The following is a 15,861-nucleotide window of genomic DNA, read 5'->3' as shown; positions in this document are numbered from 1 at the left end:
TGCTGAACTGTGCTATCATCACTGCTGATAATTAGTCTCTGTCATCAAGATGACAAGTTAAACTGGCTTTTGAAGAATTGCAATCTCTATGCGTAAATATTCTTTTGAAAAATAAGAGAATGAATGGCAGCATAGGAGGGACAAGAGATACATTTAACAAAAAGGTAGATAGCATAAAATAGTTTTTTATAAATGTATATGTACTAAGGGGTTATGTTTTAGAGTTTAGAGTACTTACTACTTTTAATTTACATACCTGGCCTAATTTTAGTTACATGGGCCAAGAGAACTCTGTATAAAATGAGTGGGATAACTACTCAATGTCTCAAGGAAAATAACTCACAGCCATGATTTAGGAAATTTTATCATCTCTCTAAATTCCTAGAAAGATAACTCAACAGGAGATGAGGTTCTTTTCGCACATCTTGCTTTTATTAAACTTTTATTTCACACACACACAAAAATGTGAAGAGGTGAGTAGATTAAACTGTTAGTAATCATGCCTTCAGCAGACATAATTTCACAATCACTATTAAACCTTTTATAATTTGAAGACAGGATTAACTGCAACACCAGGAGGCAGAGTGACCTTGCCCCGTCCACAATCTGTGATAACACAGTTAGAAACTGAAACGTTTATTCACTAGGTAAGTCATTTACAATGAGTCATCTGATTTTCTAGCCTATCTTTGGATTGTTACAGGCATAATAAATTATACCAATAACAACCACAGTCAACAAGAAAAAAAAATTAAGTAGAGACAGAATGTCAAATGTCATTGCATTACTTAAAAATTTCTAGACAAGTGCATTTTAAAGTTAAAATAAAACCCTATTTAGGATCAATTGTCTGAACAGCCCACACACCCTCTCTTACTTGAACATCGGCTGCCAAGAGTTCTAACATGCAGAATCCAGCCTGTGACATTTCTGTCTATAATGGGATTATCCCAATATTTTCCCCACCCCTATCAGGGTAAGGTTACTCAACAACTGTAGCACTTAAAAGAGAGATCAAGGGTCATTAAGGAAACTATTCATAAGATTTGGCAATTGAATCATGTTTTTACTGAAGTCTTAAGTTATATAAATCCTCTGTGATATTACTTGGCACTAAGAGTTATGAACAAAACAGCTGACAAGCTTGAGCCTTTGGGCAGTTTATATAGCTTGCTCACCAGGACAACTGAATTCTTTGCAGCATCTGAGACTAAATTTACAAAAATATTTATGGATAGTTTAAACTGTTTAGGGCTATTACATTTAGATCACACACTTTAGACGGAATATTAAAATCTCAACAGATCTTAAGGAGTGAATATCCAATTTTCCATAATAAAGGCTCCACTGTCATTTGCACTTAACAATTTATACATATAAGAAATTTTCATTATCATAAGCATCGCTACTATATTAAAACTTACCTAAACTACAGATTTTTTTCTCAAAAAAGATCCATATTTGCCAAGTTTTCATTTTTGGTCTTTTCTCTCATTGTGAACAGCTTTTAGTGGAATTTATTTATACCTATAAATTCAAATACTTCCTATGGACTGATATCACCTGAGTTCTATAACCATATATTTAACTGTCTGTTGGACTTAGGCGCCAGGGGGGGTCTATCCAGATTCTGGATTCTATCCAGAATCACAAACTCAACTTGACCAGATAAAGCCCGTTATCTTTTTTTTTTTTTTTGAAATGGCAAGTTTTATTTTCAATACCAAGATAAACAAAGAGAGTCCTCTACTTCATGTATGCTTTTATACTGGTCTTATTTTGGCAAAATATTTTTTAAAAGGAAGCCATTAGATTGAGATGGCTCTCATGCCTTCGTTGACTGTTTTTTTTTCTTATTTTTTATTCTTTATAAACATATATTTTTATCCCCAGGGGTACAGGTCTGTGAATCACCAGGTTTACACACCTCACAGCACTCACCAAAGCACATACCCTCCCCAATGTCCATAATGCCACCCCCTTCTCCCAAACCCCCTCCCCCCAGCAACCCTCAGTTTGTTTTGTGAGATTAAGAGTCACTTATGGTTTGTCTCACTCCCAATCCCATCTTGTTTCATTGATTCTTCCCCTACCCACTTAAGCCCCCATGTTGCATCACCACTTCTTCATATCAGGGAGATCATATGATAGTTGTCTTTCTCTGCTTGACTTATTTCACTAGGCATGATACGCTCTAGTTCCATCCATGTTGTAGCAAATGGCAAGATTTCATTTCTTTTGATGGCTGCATAGTATTCCATTGTGTATATATACCACATCTTCTTAATCCATTCATCTGTTGATGGACATCTAGGTTCTTTCCATAGTTTGGCTATTGTGGACATTGCTGCTATAAACATTCGGGTGCATGTGCCCCTTTGGATCACTACGTTTGTATCTTTAGGGTAAATACCCAATAGTGCAATTGCTGGGTCATAGGAAACTTCTATTTTCAACTTTTTGAGGAACCTCCATGCTGTTTTCCAGAGTGGCTGCACCAGCTTGCATTCCCACCAACAGTGGAGGAGGGTTCCCCTTTCTCCGCATCCTCGCCAGCATCTGTCATTTCCTGACTTGTTGATTTTAGCCATTCTGACTGGTGTGAGGTGATATCTCATTGTGGTTTTGATTTGTATTTCCCTGATGCCGAGTGATATGGAGCACTTTTTCATGTGTCTGTTGGCCATCTGGATGTCTTCTTTGCAGAAATGTCTGTTCATGTCCTCTGCCCATTTCTTGATTGGATTATTTGTTCTTTGGGTGTTGAGTTTGCTAAGTTCTTTATAGATTCTGGACACTAGTCCTTTATCTGATATGTCGTTTGCAAATATCATCTCCCATTCTGTCAGTTGTCTTTTGATTTTGTTAACTGTTTCCTTTGCTGTGCAAAAGCTTTTGATCTTGATGAAATCCCAATAGTTCATTTTTGCCCTTGCTTCCCTTGCCTTTGGCGTTGTTCCTAGGAAGATGTTGCTGCGGCTGAGGTCAAAGAGGTTGCTGCCTGTGTTCTCCTCAAGGATTTTGATGGATTCCTTTCTCACATTGAGGTCCTTCATCCATTTTGAGTCTATTTTTGTGTGTGGTGTAAGGAAATGGTACAATTTCATTTTTCTGCATGTGGCTGTCCAATTTTCCCAGCACCATTTATTGAAGAGGCTGTCTTTTCTCCATTGGACATTCTTTCCTGCTTTGTCAAAGATTAGTTGACCATAGAGTTGAGGGTCTATTTCTGGGCTCTCTATTCTGTTCCATTGATCTATGTGTCTGTTTTTGTGCCAGTACCATGCTGTCTGGATGATGACAGCTTTGTAATAGAGCTTGAAGTCCGGAATTGTGATGCCACCAACATTGGCTTACTTTTTCAATATCCCTTTGGCTATTCGAGGTCTTTTCGGGTTCCATATAAATTTTAGAATTATTTGTTCCATTTCTTTGAAAAAGATGGATGGTACTTTGATAGGAATTGCATTAAATGTGTAGATTTGCTTTAGGTAGCATAGACATTTTCACAATATTTATTCTTCCAATCCAGGAGCATGGAACATTTTTCCATTTCTTTGTGTCTTCCTCAATTTCTTTCATGAGTACTTTATAGTTTTCTGAGTATAGATTCTGTGCCTCTTTGGTTAGGTTTATTCCTAGGTATCTTATGGTTTTGGGTGCAATTGTAAATGGGATGGACTCCTTAATTTCTCTTTCTTCTGTCTTGCTGTTGGTGTAGAGAAATGCAACTGATTTCTGTGCATTGATTTTATATCCTGACACTTTACTGAATTCCTGTATAAGTTCTAGCAGTTTTGGAGTGGAGTCTTTTGGGTTTTCCACATATAGTACCATATCATCTGCGAAGACTGATAATTTGACTTCTTCTTTGCCGATTTGGATGCCTTTAATTTCCTTTTGTTGTCTGCTTGCTGAGGCTAGGACCTCTAGTACGATGTTGAATAGCAGTGGTAATAATGGACATCCCTGCCGTGTTCCTGACCTTAGCGGAAAAGCTTTCAGTTTTTCTCCATTGAGAATGATATTTGCAGTGGGTTTTTCATAGATGGCTTTGATGATATTGAGGTATGTGCCCTCTATCCCTACACTTTGAAGAGTTTTGATCAGGAAGGGATGCTGTACTTTGTCAAATGCTTTTTCAGCATCTATTGAGAGTATCATATGGTTCTTGTTCTTTCTTTTATTGATGTGTTGTATCACATTGACTGATTTGCGGATGTTGAACCAACCTTGCAGCCCTGGAATAAATCCCACTTGGGTGGTGAATAATCCTTTTAATGTACTGTTGAATCCTATTGGCTAGTATTTTGTTGAGTATTTTCGCATCTGTGTTCATCAAGGATATTGGTCTATAGCTCTCTTTTTTGATGGGATCCTTGTCTGGTTTTGGGATCAAGGTGATGCTGGCCTCATAAAAGGAGTTTGGAAGTTTTCCTTCCATTTGTATTTTTTGGAACAGTTTCAGGAGAATAGGAATTAGTTCTTCTTTAAATGTTTGGTAGAATTCACCCGGGAAGCCGTCTGGCCCTGGGCTTTTGTTTGTTTGAAGATTTTTAATGACTGTTTCAATCTCCTTACTGGTTATGGGTCTGTTCAGGCTTTCTACTTCTTCCTGGTTCAGTTGTGGTAGTTTATATGTTTCTAGGAATGCATCCATTTCTTCCAGATTGTCAAATTTATTGCCGTAGAGATGCTCACAGTATGTTCTTATAATAGTTTGTATTTCTTTGGTGTTAGTTGTGATCTCTCCTCTTTCATTCATGATTTTATTTATTTGGGTCCTTTCTCTTTTCTTTTTGATAAGTCGGGCCAGGGGTTTATCAATTTTATTAATTCTTTCAAAGAACCAGCTCCTAGTTTCATTTATTTGCTCTATTGTCTTTTTGGTTTCTATTTCATTGGTTTCTGCTCTGATCTTTATGATTTCTCTTCTCCTGCTTGGCTTAGGGTTTCTTTCTTGTTCTTTCTCCAACTCCTTTAGGTGTAGGGTTAGGTTGTGTACCTTTCTTGTTTCTTGAGAAAGGCTTGTACCGCTATATATTTTCCTCTCAGGACTGCCTTTGTTGTGTCCCACAGATTTCGAATTGTTGTATTTTCATTATCATTTGTTTCCATGATTTTTTTCAATTCTTCTTTAATTTCCCGGTTGACCCATTCATTCTTTAGAATGATGCTGTTTAGTCTCCATGTATTTGGGTTCTGTTCAAACTTCCTTTTGTGGTTGAGTTCTAGCTTTAGAGCATTGTGGTCTGAAAATATGCAGGGAATGATCCCAATCTTTTGATACCGGTTGAGTCCTGATTTAGGACCGAGGATGTGATCTATTCTGGAGAATGTTCCATGTGCACTAGAGAAGAATGTGTATTCTGTTGCTTTGGGATGAAATGTTCTGAATATATCTGTGATGTCCATCTGGTCCAGTGTGTCATTTAAGGCCTTTATTTCCTTGCTGATCTTTTGCTTGGATGATCTGTCCATTTCAGTGAGGGGAGTGTTAAAGTCCCCTACTATGATTGAATTATTGTTGATGTGTTTCTTTGATTTTGTTATTAATTGGTTTATATAGTTGGCTGCTCCCACGTTGGGGGCATAGATATTTAAAATTGTTAAATCTTCTTGTTGGACAGACACTTTGAGTATGATATAGTGTCCTTCCTCATCTCTTATTATAGTCTTTCGCTTAAAATCTAATTGATCTGATATAAGGATTGCCACTCCTGCTTTCTTCTGATGTCCATTAGCATGGTAAATTCTTTTCCACCCCCTCACTTTAAATCTGGAGGTGTCTTCGGGCTTAAAATGAGTTTCTTGGAGGCAACATATAGATGGGTTTTGTTTTTTTATCCATTCTGATACCCTGTGTCTTTTGACAGGGGTATTTAGCCCATTAACATTCAGGGTAACTATTGAGAGATATGAATTTAGTGCCATTGTATTGCCTGTAAGGAGGCTGTTACTGTATATGGTCTCTGTTCCTTTCTGATCTACCACTTGTAGGCTCTCTCTTTGCTTAGAGGACCCCTTTCAATATTTCCTGTAGAGCTGGTTTGGTGTTTGCAAATTCTTTCAGTTTTTGTTTGTCCTGGAAGCTTTTAATCTCTCCTTCTATTTTTAATGATAGCCTAGCTGGACATAGTATTCTGCATGTTTTTCTCGTTTAGTGCTCTGAAAATATCATGCCAGCTCTTTCTGGCCTGCCAGGTCTCTGTGGATAAGTCAGCTGCCAATCTAATATTTTTACCATTGTATGTTACAGACTTCTTTTCCCGGGCTGCTTTCAGGATTTTCTCTTTGTCACTGAGACTTGTAAATTTTACTATTAGGTGACGGGGTGTGGGCCTATTCTTATTGATTTTGAGGGTCATTCTCTGAACCTCCTGAATTTTGATGCTCGTTCCCTTTGCCATATTGGGGAAATTCTCCCCAATAATTCTCTCCAGTATACCTTCTGCTCCCCTCTCTCTTTCTTCTTCTTCTGGAATCCCAATTATTCTAATGTTGTTTCGTCTTATAGTGTCACTTATCTCTCGAATTCTCCCCTCGTGGTCCAGTAGCTGTTTGTCCCTCTTTTGCTCAGCTTCTTTATTCTCTGTCATTTGGTCTTCTATATCACTAATTCTTTCTTCTGCCTCATTTATCCTAGCAGTGAGAGCCTCCATTTTTTATTACACCTCATTAATAGCTTTTTTGATTTCAACTTGGTTAGATTTTAGTTCTTTTATTTCTCCAGAAAGGGCTTTTATATCTCTCGAGAGGATTTCTCTAATATCTTCCATGCCTTTTTCGAGCCCGGCTAGAACCTTGAGAATTGTCATTCTGAACTCTAGAGCTGACATATTACCAATATCTGTATTGATTAGGCCCCTAGCCTTTGGTACTGCCTCTTGTTCTTTTTTTTGTGTTGAATTTTTCCATCTTGTCATTTTGTCCAGATAAGAGTATATGAAGGAGCAAGTGAAATACTAAAAGGGTGGCAACAACCCCAGGAAAATATGCTTTAACCAAATTAGAAGAGATCCCAAATCGTGAGGGGGTAGAAAGGGGATAAAAAGAGGTTCAAAAAGGAAGAAAGAAAAAAAAAGAAAACAGAAAAAAAAAAAAGAAAGGAAAAGAATTTAAAAAAAGAAAACAAATAAGAAAAATATAAAAAAGAAAAAAATATATACATTGGATAAACTAGTTAAAAAACGTTAAAAAAGAAAAAGGTAAAAGTTAAAAACGAAAAATTTACCAGAAGGCTAGAAAAAAAAAAATGAAAAAGAAAAAAATCAAATTAACTGCAAGACTAAAAATAATCACAGGGAAATACCATGAGTTCCGTGCTTTGCTTTCTCCTCCTCTGGAATTCTGCTGCTCTCCTTGGTATTGAAACCACACTCCTTGGTAGGTGAACTTGGTATCAGCTGGATTTCTTGTTGATCTTCTGGGGGAGGGGCCTGTTGTAGTGATTCTCAAATGTCCTTGCCCCAGGAGGAATTGCACCGCCCTTATCAGGGGCCGGGGTGAGTATTCCGCTTGGGTTTGCTTTCAGGAGCTTTTGTTCCCTGAGCGCTTTCCGTAGAGTTCCAGAAGACGGGAATACAAATGGCGGCCTCCTGGTCTCCGGCCCAGAGGAGCTGAGAGCCAAGGGCCCCACTCCTCAGTGCGCCCTCAGAGACAGCGCCCAGTTACTCCCGTCTGCCTGACCTCTGGCCGCGCTCCGAGCTCACTGAGCCTGCGACCGGTTCAAGGTAACACCGAGCTGCGAGCTTACTGTCAGCTCTGTCTCTGTAGCCGGCTTTCCCGTTCCAATACCCGCAAGCTCTGCGACACTCAGACACCCCCGATCCTTCTGTGACCCTGCGGGACCTGAGGCCACGCTGATCCCACGTGGGCTTTGCCGCGGTTTAGCCTCTGGAGCGATGTCCCTCAGCGGAACAGACTTTTAAAAGTCCTGATTTTGTGCACGCGCCGTTGCTCCGCCGCTTGCCGGGAGCCGGCCCCTCCCCCCGGGGTCTATCTGCCTGTCGCTTTGGATTCACTTCTCCGCCGGTCCTACCTTTCAGAAAGTGGTTGTTTTTCTGTTTCCAGAATTGCTGTTCTTCTTCTCTTCGATCTGCCGATGGATTTTTAGGTGTTTGCAATCTTTAGATAAGCTATCTAGCTGATCTCCGGCTAGCTGAAGTAGTCTCAGCCTGCTACTTCTCCGCCATCTTGACTCCGCCAAGCCCATTATCTTTTATATCCAAAATGTGTCCTTCTCTATATCCTTACAAATAAAACTACCAACCATTCAGACCCAGCATTTTAATGGGGCATGATGGACTGGCCAGAACCCTGAAAGTGCAAAGTGAGATCAGAAACCTACTGTGTAAAACACTGAGCTCAAAAATGTGTGGTGTTCTTAAAAAAAAATTTTTTAAAGTGTGGTGTTCAATAGCTAAAAGAGATTAAAAGTAAAAGGATAGAAAGGCTCTTCTAAAAAACTGAAAAAGGAAAAAATACTTTCCAGCTCCTTCAATTGAGCAATCATTAAGACAAATCAAACAGATACAAGAAAAATAAAGTAAAACCTACAGATATATACACACATCTCATAAAATATGCAAAATGCAGATATACATAAAATACATATAAAAATACACATAATAATATACATAAAAAATCCCCACAAAATATTAGTAAAATGTAGCTAATAAAATATACAAAGGATAATACATCATAACAAAATGAAGCTTATCCCAGTAATACATGAATATTTATCAAATATTAATAAATGTACTTATTAACAAGTGAAAAGAGAAAAACCATATGATCATTTCAAAAGATTCAGAAAAATTTTTTTACAAAACCCAACATCCATTCTTTAATCATCATCATCACCACCATCATCATTATCATTTGTAGCAGGCTATGAACAGAAGTATAGAATGAATAGGAATTTTCTTGAACTGATAAAGAGCACCTAGGAAAAATCTACAGGTAACATCATACATAATGGCAGAAGACTGAACAACATTCCCCCAAGAGCAGGAAAAAGGCAAGGATGCCTGCTCTTATCACTGTACTGCTCTTATCACTCTTATCATTGTACTACAAGTTCTATTCAATGTAATAAGGCAAAGAAAATAAAATGAAAGTCATCCAGACTAGAAAAGAAAACAAATTAGCACTGCTTGTCCAGTGCTCTTGCTACTGCACATCTAATTTTATGATTTATATTTTCTTTCATTTTTTTGGTTAAGTTTGTTCCTAGGTACTTTATTATTTTTGGTGTGATTGTAAATGAGATTGTTTGTTTAGTTTCTCTTTTTGCTAGGTCATTATTAGTGTATACAAATACAACAGGTTTCTGTATATTAATTTTGTGCCCTATAACTTTCCTGAATTAATTTATTAGTTCTAGTAGTTTTTTGGTGGTATCTTTTGGGTTTTCTATATATAGTATCATGTCATCTGCTTATAGTAAAACTTTTATCTCTTACTTAGCTATGTGGATGCTTTTCATTTATTTTTCTTGTCTGATTGGTGTGGCTAGGACTTCCAGCATTATATTGCATAAAAATAGACCCTAAGTCCTTTCTTTATATATTATAAATAGCAAAAAATAAAAGTTCCACAATTAAATTTAGAACGAGAACATTTATCAGTGATTATGTAATTCCTATGAAAAATACTATTTTGGGGGGTCAGATGACCCCAGGGAACTTCTGTTAGATACACTGAATATCACTGTGTGCCAAGAATGTTCATGGCAACCATTTTAAAATCTGTTGTTTTTAAAAATGTCTTATTTAATTTCCTCCTTAGAATTAGTATTTAAATATCTGTCTCTGTCAAAGACCATGCTTTATCACAGAATGGAAGTAGAATGAAGGCAAAAGACTAAAGAAAAAGACTGCATTAAAATAGTTGTCTTCTACTTAAATATTATACTGTCTTTTAAAGAGTCTTTTATTAATAAAGCCAAAGAATTTATTCACTTTCAGTGTGAAAGTTATCTCTCCAAAACTATCCATAGTTGATATAATTTCTTTCTAATTCTATTTGGGAGATAATACAGATTAATAAAGTTCTTTCATCTTTCATTATTTATATAGTTGTTGGTTGTTTACTTAGTTCAAGCTTCCTCTTTATAATAATGCTTTGAAATGTGTCAAATTAAGTTCTATTTATCATTTTATGCAGTTACACTGTAGGTCTTATATTGTGTGTGTATATGGACATGTGTATAATTTCTAAAAATGCAGCTATACATTCACTCATAAACAGACCTCTGATGAGTAAGAAAGTAAAAATCCTTGTGTTTAATAATGAATTGTTATAACACACTTTTATGACCTTCACTAAAAATCAGTCATGCTGAGGGATTTTTAAAATTCTAATGGGGGTAGCACTGGAGGAATTTTACTTTAAAAGGAAATAATCACATTTTCTTTTAGCAGGAGGATCCTATTTCCCATTTCATTCAGTCCAATCTCTGTTTGAACCTGTTGTTCCAGTTCTGTCCAGTTAGTTGTGCATTTGTCCTGGTAAAAGTGTCCTGGTTTGGCTGATCAACTACATGGTTACCCTATCTTTTAGAGATTACTATGAGACTTAAGAAATGTTCAAATATTTTGATCTAATAATCCCTCAAGAAATATATTCAAAAAATAATCACAGATGTAGAGATAAACATTTGCATATAAACATGTCCATTATGGGATCATTCATGGTCACAAAAATATAAATAACTTAAAGGACAACAACTGAAAAACTGGTATATAAGAAAAGGTTCATAAATAAATGGAATACATCCTAAAAATAAGAAAGTTCAAAATATAATTTTAACAGGGGTGACTGGGTGGCTCAGTTGGTTAAGCAGCTGCCTTCTGCTCAGGTCATGATCCCAGGGTCCTGGAATCAAGACCTGCATCAGACTCCCTGCTCAATGGGAGGCCTGCTTCTCCTTCTCCGATTCCCCCGTGTTCCCTCTCTCCTTGTGTCTCTCTCTGTCAAATAAATAAATAAAATCTAAAAAAAAAAAAAAAGAATATATTTTTTGTATTATATATAATACAAAATATTATATATTTTGTGTGTGTGTATATATATACGTGTGTGTGTGTGTGTGTGTATATATATCATGAAACAAACTGAGGGTTCCTGGGAGGTGGGGGATAGGGTTAGGGTGGCTGGGTTATGGACATTGGGGAGGGTATGCTATGATGAGTGCTATGAAATATGTAAGCCTGATGATTCACAGACCTGTACTCCTGGGGCAAATAACACATTATATGTTAATAATATATATATATATATAGTTATATATACAATATATAATATAAATATATAACGATATATATTTATATATAATACATATTTTTAACAGAAAAAAAGTAAAAAAGTATTTATAATATAATCCCTTCTCTACTACATATATTTCATACATACACACACATACCATTTATAAAAGTACAAATACCTAAAAATACCTACGAATACCTAAAATGATGAATTGTTATCTCTGAGTAATGATTATGAATCATATTTTTCCTAAAATTTTACTATATTTTTAAATTTTTCTTTAATGATAATTTTATAATCAGAAAAAATAAACATTACTATGATAGCAGGAAAGAATGATAAAAGATCCACCAGGTTGGAGTTTTGGCAACGGAGAGACCAGTTTCAGTAAGCAAACGAAGCATAAAGCAAGAATCATTTTTTAAAACAACATGGTAACATTTCTTACTAACATAGATCATTTTCTGTTCTGTCATTCTTTTCAAGCATTACTAATCCCAACAGTAATTCAAACAGAAAAAAGTGTCTAAAACCAACATAGTATATAGTCTTCCTTAAACTTATAACAACTCAATGTTACCTTGAGTATTACACCGTAGGCACTTTAAAAAGAAACATTCTTTTAAGTGGAATATACTTAGAGGACAGCAATTAAGATCAATTTTTTTTAGACTTGAATGTCTTATGAAGAACCTGTAAGGACACTGGGAATGCTTATCCTAAGAAAGAAAAATTTAAGCAAACACAGGTTTTGTGTCATCTAGTGAGGAAAATGGCTAATGATTAGAGCTAACTAAGATTGAAATGGGATCTTTCCTCAAGCAGTAAGTTCCCCTTCCTACCCACTTGGGGACTCTTACCCATTCATTAAATATATGTAAGGTAACGGGCAAAAGAACCTACTTGACAACTAATTTGGAATATACTGTTGTTTGTAGAGATACTTTTCTTAATCTTCTGTCAGAAAAACTAAACATCAGATGGTTATTTAGACTAAATGTTCTCTAATGACCCCTCCAAACTGGCATGACATGGCTTTAGGTGTCCTAAGACCAATTTCAGTGTGGGAACAGGGGGTGGCCTCACATACAATAGCAAGCAATTCTTGAACACCAGATGGATGTCCAAGAATTCAACTCAATTCTGACACTACCTATGCTGGTGAAACTACCAGATCACACAGGTTAAGGATTCAGTCCCACAAGACTGCCCCTACAACTCTCACTTTAGATGCCAGTTGTAAGCCCCAGGCTGTTTATTTGTGCTTCCAATTGATCAACTACTTATTGGAAGTTCCAACAATCTCCTCCTTAGGTTCAATTATTTGTTATTAGGGCTCATAGAACCCAGAGAAACACTTATTTATGTTTACCAGTTTATTAAAGGATACTATAAAAAATACCTATCAATAGCCAAAAGAAGAAATACTTAGGGCAAGATCTCAAAGGAGCTTCTGTCCTCACGGAGCTTGGGGCCTGGCTTGGTGGCACATAGAAGCATTCTGGTTCCCCAAGCATGGAAGCTCTCAAGAAAAAAAAGGCTAAAAAGCTATTTAATTTTATGAAGGTTTCATAACATAGTCATAATTGCCTAAGTCTTTGGTCCTTGGTTGATTGAGTCTGCAGTCTGTCTCCCCTCCTTGGTGGTCAGGCAGTCAGACTGAAGTTCCATGCCTCTACTCACATGATTGGTCCTTCTGGCAATTAGCCTTTGCCCTTGGGTGGGGTCCAAAAGTCACTTTCATTAATAATAAGATACTCATTTCACTTTTATGGTTCTGAAGCATATTCAGGAATTGTAGATAAAGACCAAATATGTCTGAGAACTATATTTTGATCATCTGTATGACCAAAGTGAATGATTCAAAATTAAGTAACCATTGCCAAGAGATTCACTTAAAATAGTCAAAAGGACACTGAAGAGGCTGGGTCTATACACATCTCTTTCTTCCATCTGTCTCCAGTTTCATTTCTCCAACACCATGAACTTTTGACTTTTGTCAGTTATAACTCCACCACTTCCTAGAACATATCCTTCTACCCTGGACTAAGATAGATAATGCTGTATCAGTAGCTAAGTAGCTAATTGTGTTATTAGGCATCCAGTTTAAACTCTGCCAGAACCAATCATAATTCTTCCAAAACAAATTATATAAACCTATGATTTTTGCCTTTATAAGCCTGCACTCCACTCACACTTTTAATTTCAGGTGTCTGTGTCTCTCAGATTGTGATCCCTAGGACCCTAATTAAATGCTTTCGGTTGCTTAATAGCTTCTTCTTCTTCTTCTTCTTAGTCAACACCATATACGTATTTTTTTTATAAATCATTACATCACAATATGATGTTAATATTCCTGAGATGTGATCCACATTACTCACATTTAGTTATAGCGAACTGTTACGACACAGCTGATGTTCCATCATTTACTAGTCAGTCAGCGATTATTTTCAGCCATTTCAGCCACTATAAGTGGAGGGGGTGGAGAGAATTTCAAACAAATGAGGTGACTCTTGTGCATGTTAAAAGTTAAAATGAAAGACTTCATGTAAGAGATTAGTATTACTGGACAAAGGGGTAAATGAGTATTATGAGTATGCTTCCTTAACGACTTTATCCCTATTATATATCTCTCTTTGCATGAGATGTTTTCCATTTGTTAACTAAGCATACCATTAAGGACATAGAATATAATTGTTACCTTAGCTTCCCTAAAATGCCAAGTCAGCAACAATAATGACATGATAATGCTATGTTCATCTAGCTAACTCAGAGTTCTGATTTTATCACAATTGAACATACATTTTTCAAATGACTGATCTCTTATCCTACTCTATCATGACTTTTTAAAAAAGATTTATTTATTTATTTATTTACTTGCAAGAGAGGGAGCACTTGAGCATGAGCAGGGGAAGAGGCAAAGAGGGAGAGAATCCCAAGTAGACTCCTCATTGAGCACAAGCTGGACTTGGGGTTCCATCCCACCACAACGAGATCATGACCTGAACTGAAACCAAGAGTTAGATGCTTAACCAACTGAGCCACCTAGGCACCCTACTATTATGACTTCCAAGGAAAACATCATTCACTAAGACAGTGAGCCATAAATATTGCTAGGCTTCTTTATTGTAGATTTCTGGGTACATTTTTCATTCAGAAAGTTTATTTACAGAAAACAGACTACATTGACCAGGTGAGAAGTTGCTTCTAATAACTACTGTGATTAAAAAAAAAAAATCACTTAAAATATACCATCTTAACCTTTTTAAATGTATAATTCAGTAGTGTTAAATATACTCACATTGTTGCAAAACAGATCTCCAGAACTTTCTCATCTTGCAGAACTGAAACTCTATACACATTAAACAATATCCCCTTTTCCTCTCTGTCCTGTCCCTGGTAACCACCATTCTACTTTGGTTTTAAGAATTTACTTTTTGTATATATTTTTCCAAGATGTATTTCTTTTTTTAAAAGATATTATTTATTTGACAAAGAGAGACAGCAAGAGAGGGAACACAAGCAGGGGGAGTGGGAGAAAGAGAAGCAGGCTTCCCACCCAGCAGGGAGCCTGACAATTCCAGGACCCTAGGATCATGACCTGAGCTGAAGGCAGATGCTTAATGACTGAGACACCCAGGTACCCCCCAAAGTATATTTCTTTTTCTTTTAAGATATTATTTACAAATTTGACAGAGAAATAGAAAGAGCACAAGTTGGCAGAGTGGCAGGCAGAGGGAGAGGTGGAAGCAGGCTCTCCACTAAGCAGGGAGCCCAATGCTCAGCACCCTGGGATCATGACCTGAGCTGAAGGCAGCCGCTTAACCAACTGAGCCGCCCAGGCACCCCAAGTGTATTTCTTATATGTTTGTGAAAACAAGGAGAAAAGGTACACTAATGTTTCATCTCATATCTTTCAAAAAAAATCACAGTCACTACTCAAATATTAGGTTTCTCTAAGTGTCATAGTATATATTGTTTCAATGCTACTGTAAATTTAAAAGCAATCTGAAAAGTAATGGGCACTTTTTTTTTCTTATCATACCTACAAAGTGACTGTTACCAAAAAAAAAAAAAAAAAAAAAAAAAATACAAAAGGCATTTAAGCAGTTTTTCTCCATAGTTCTGTTCAAACACAGCAAGAGTATAATTAGCTGGACAAGCTGCCTAAGTCTTTAATATACATCACCTCCACAACTAACAAACCTACAGCAGTAACAAGCTTTGCAGTAAATTAAAATCTCCAGTTCCTTAAAAAAAATTACATTCAAAAAGATGAAGTAAACAGCAATTTCTCTTTCCTAAGAGTGAAGTATATACATAAAGGTGAGGTTTAAAAAAATATTTTTCAATCTATTTAATTTAGCAAGTTAAGATGCTGCAATAATGACGAGACATTCATTTTTTCCTACCATCAAGTAATTGTTTCCACATTATTGGAGAGTTTATAGGTCTGACTACTTCACTGCCATTTAATGATCCTGAAAAAAAGGCCCACATTTTTCTTGGATTCTTTTTGCTCAAAAATAAAATTAAATAAAATTAAATAAATAAAAATAAAAATCCAAGAAGTTACTTTGTCAATGCAGC

At 36.3% G+C, this 15,861-nt stretch overlaps 1 protein-coding gene across 1 annotated transcript in view; it reads right to left on the bottom strand.

The window, feature by feature from the left end:
• IQCM (IQ motif containing M) overlaps positions 1–15,861 on the bottom strand; it is a 268,148-nt gene that overhangs the window by 230,446 nt on the left and 21,841 nt on the right. Inside the window, exon 2 of the mRNA XM_045078405.1 lies at positions 13,653–13,737. The gene's annotated coding sequence lies outside the window, so the exon portion shown is untranslated. The remainder of the gene's footprint in view (positions 1–13,652; positions 13,738–15,861) is intronic.

The sequence above is a fragment of the Mustela putorius genome, unplaced genomic scaffold (assembly GCF_011764305.1).
Source record: "Mustela putorius furo isolate JIRA1106 unplaced genomic scaffold, ASM1176430v1.1 tig00000242_pilon_pilon_pilon, whole genome shotgun sequence".
In the NCBI taxonomy this organism is placed as follows: Eukaryota; Metazoa; Chordata; class Mammalia; order Carnivora; family Mustelidae; genus Mustela; species Mustela putorius.
This window is presented reverse-complemented; position numbering and strand designations above follow the sequence as displayed.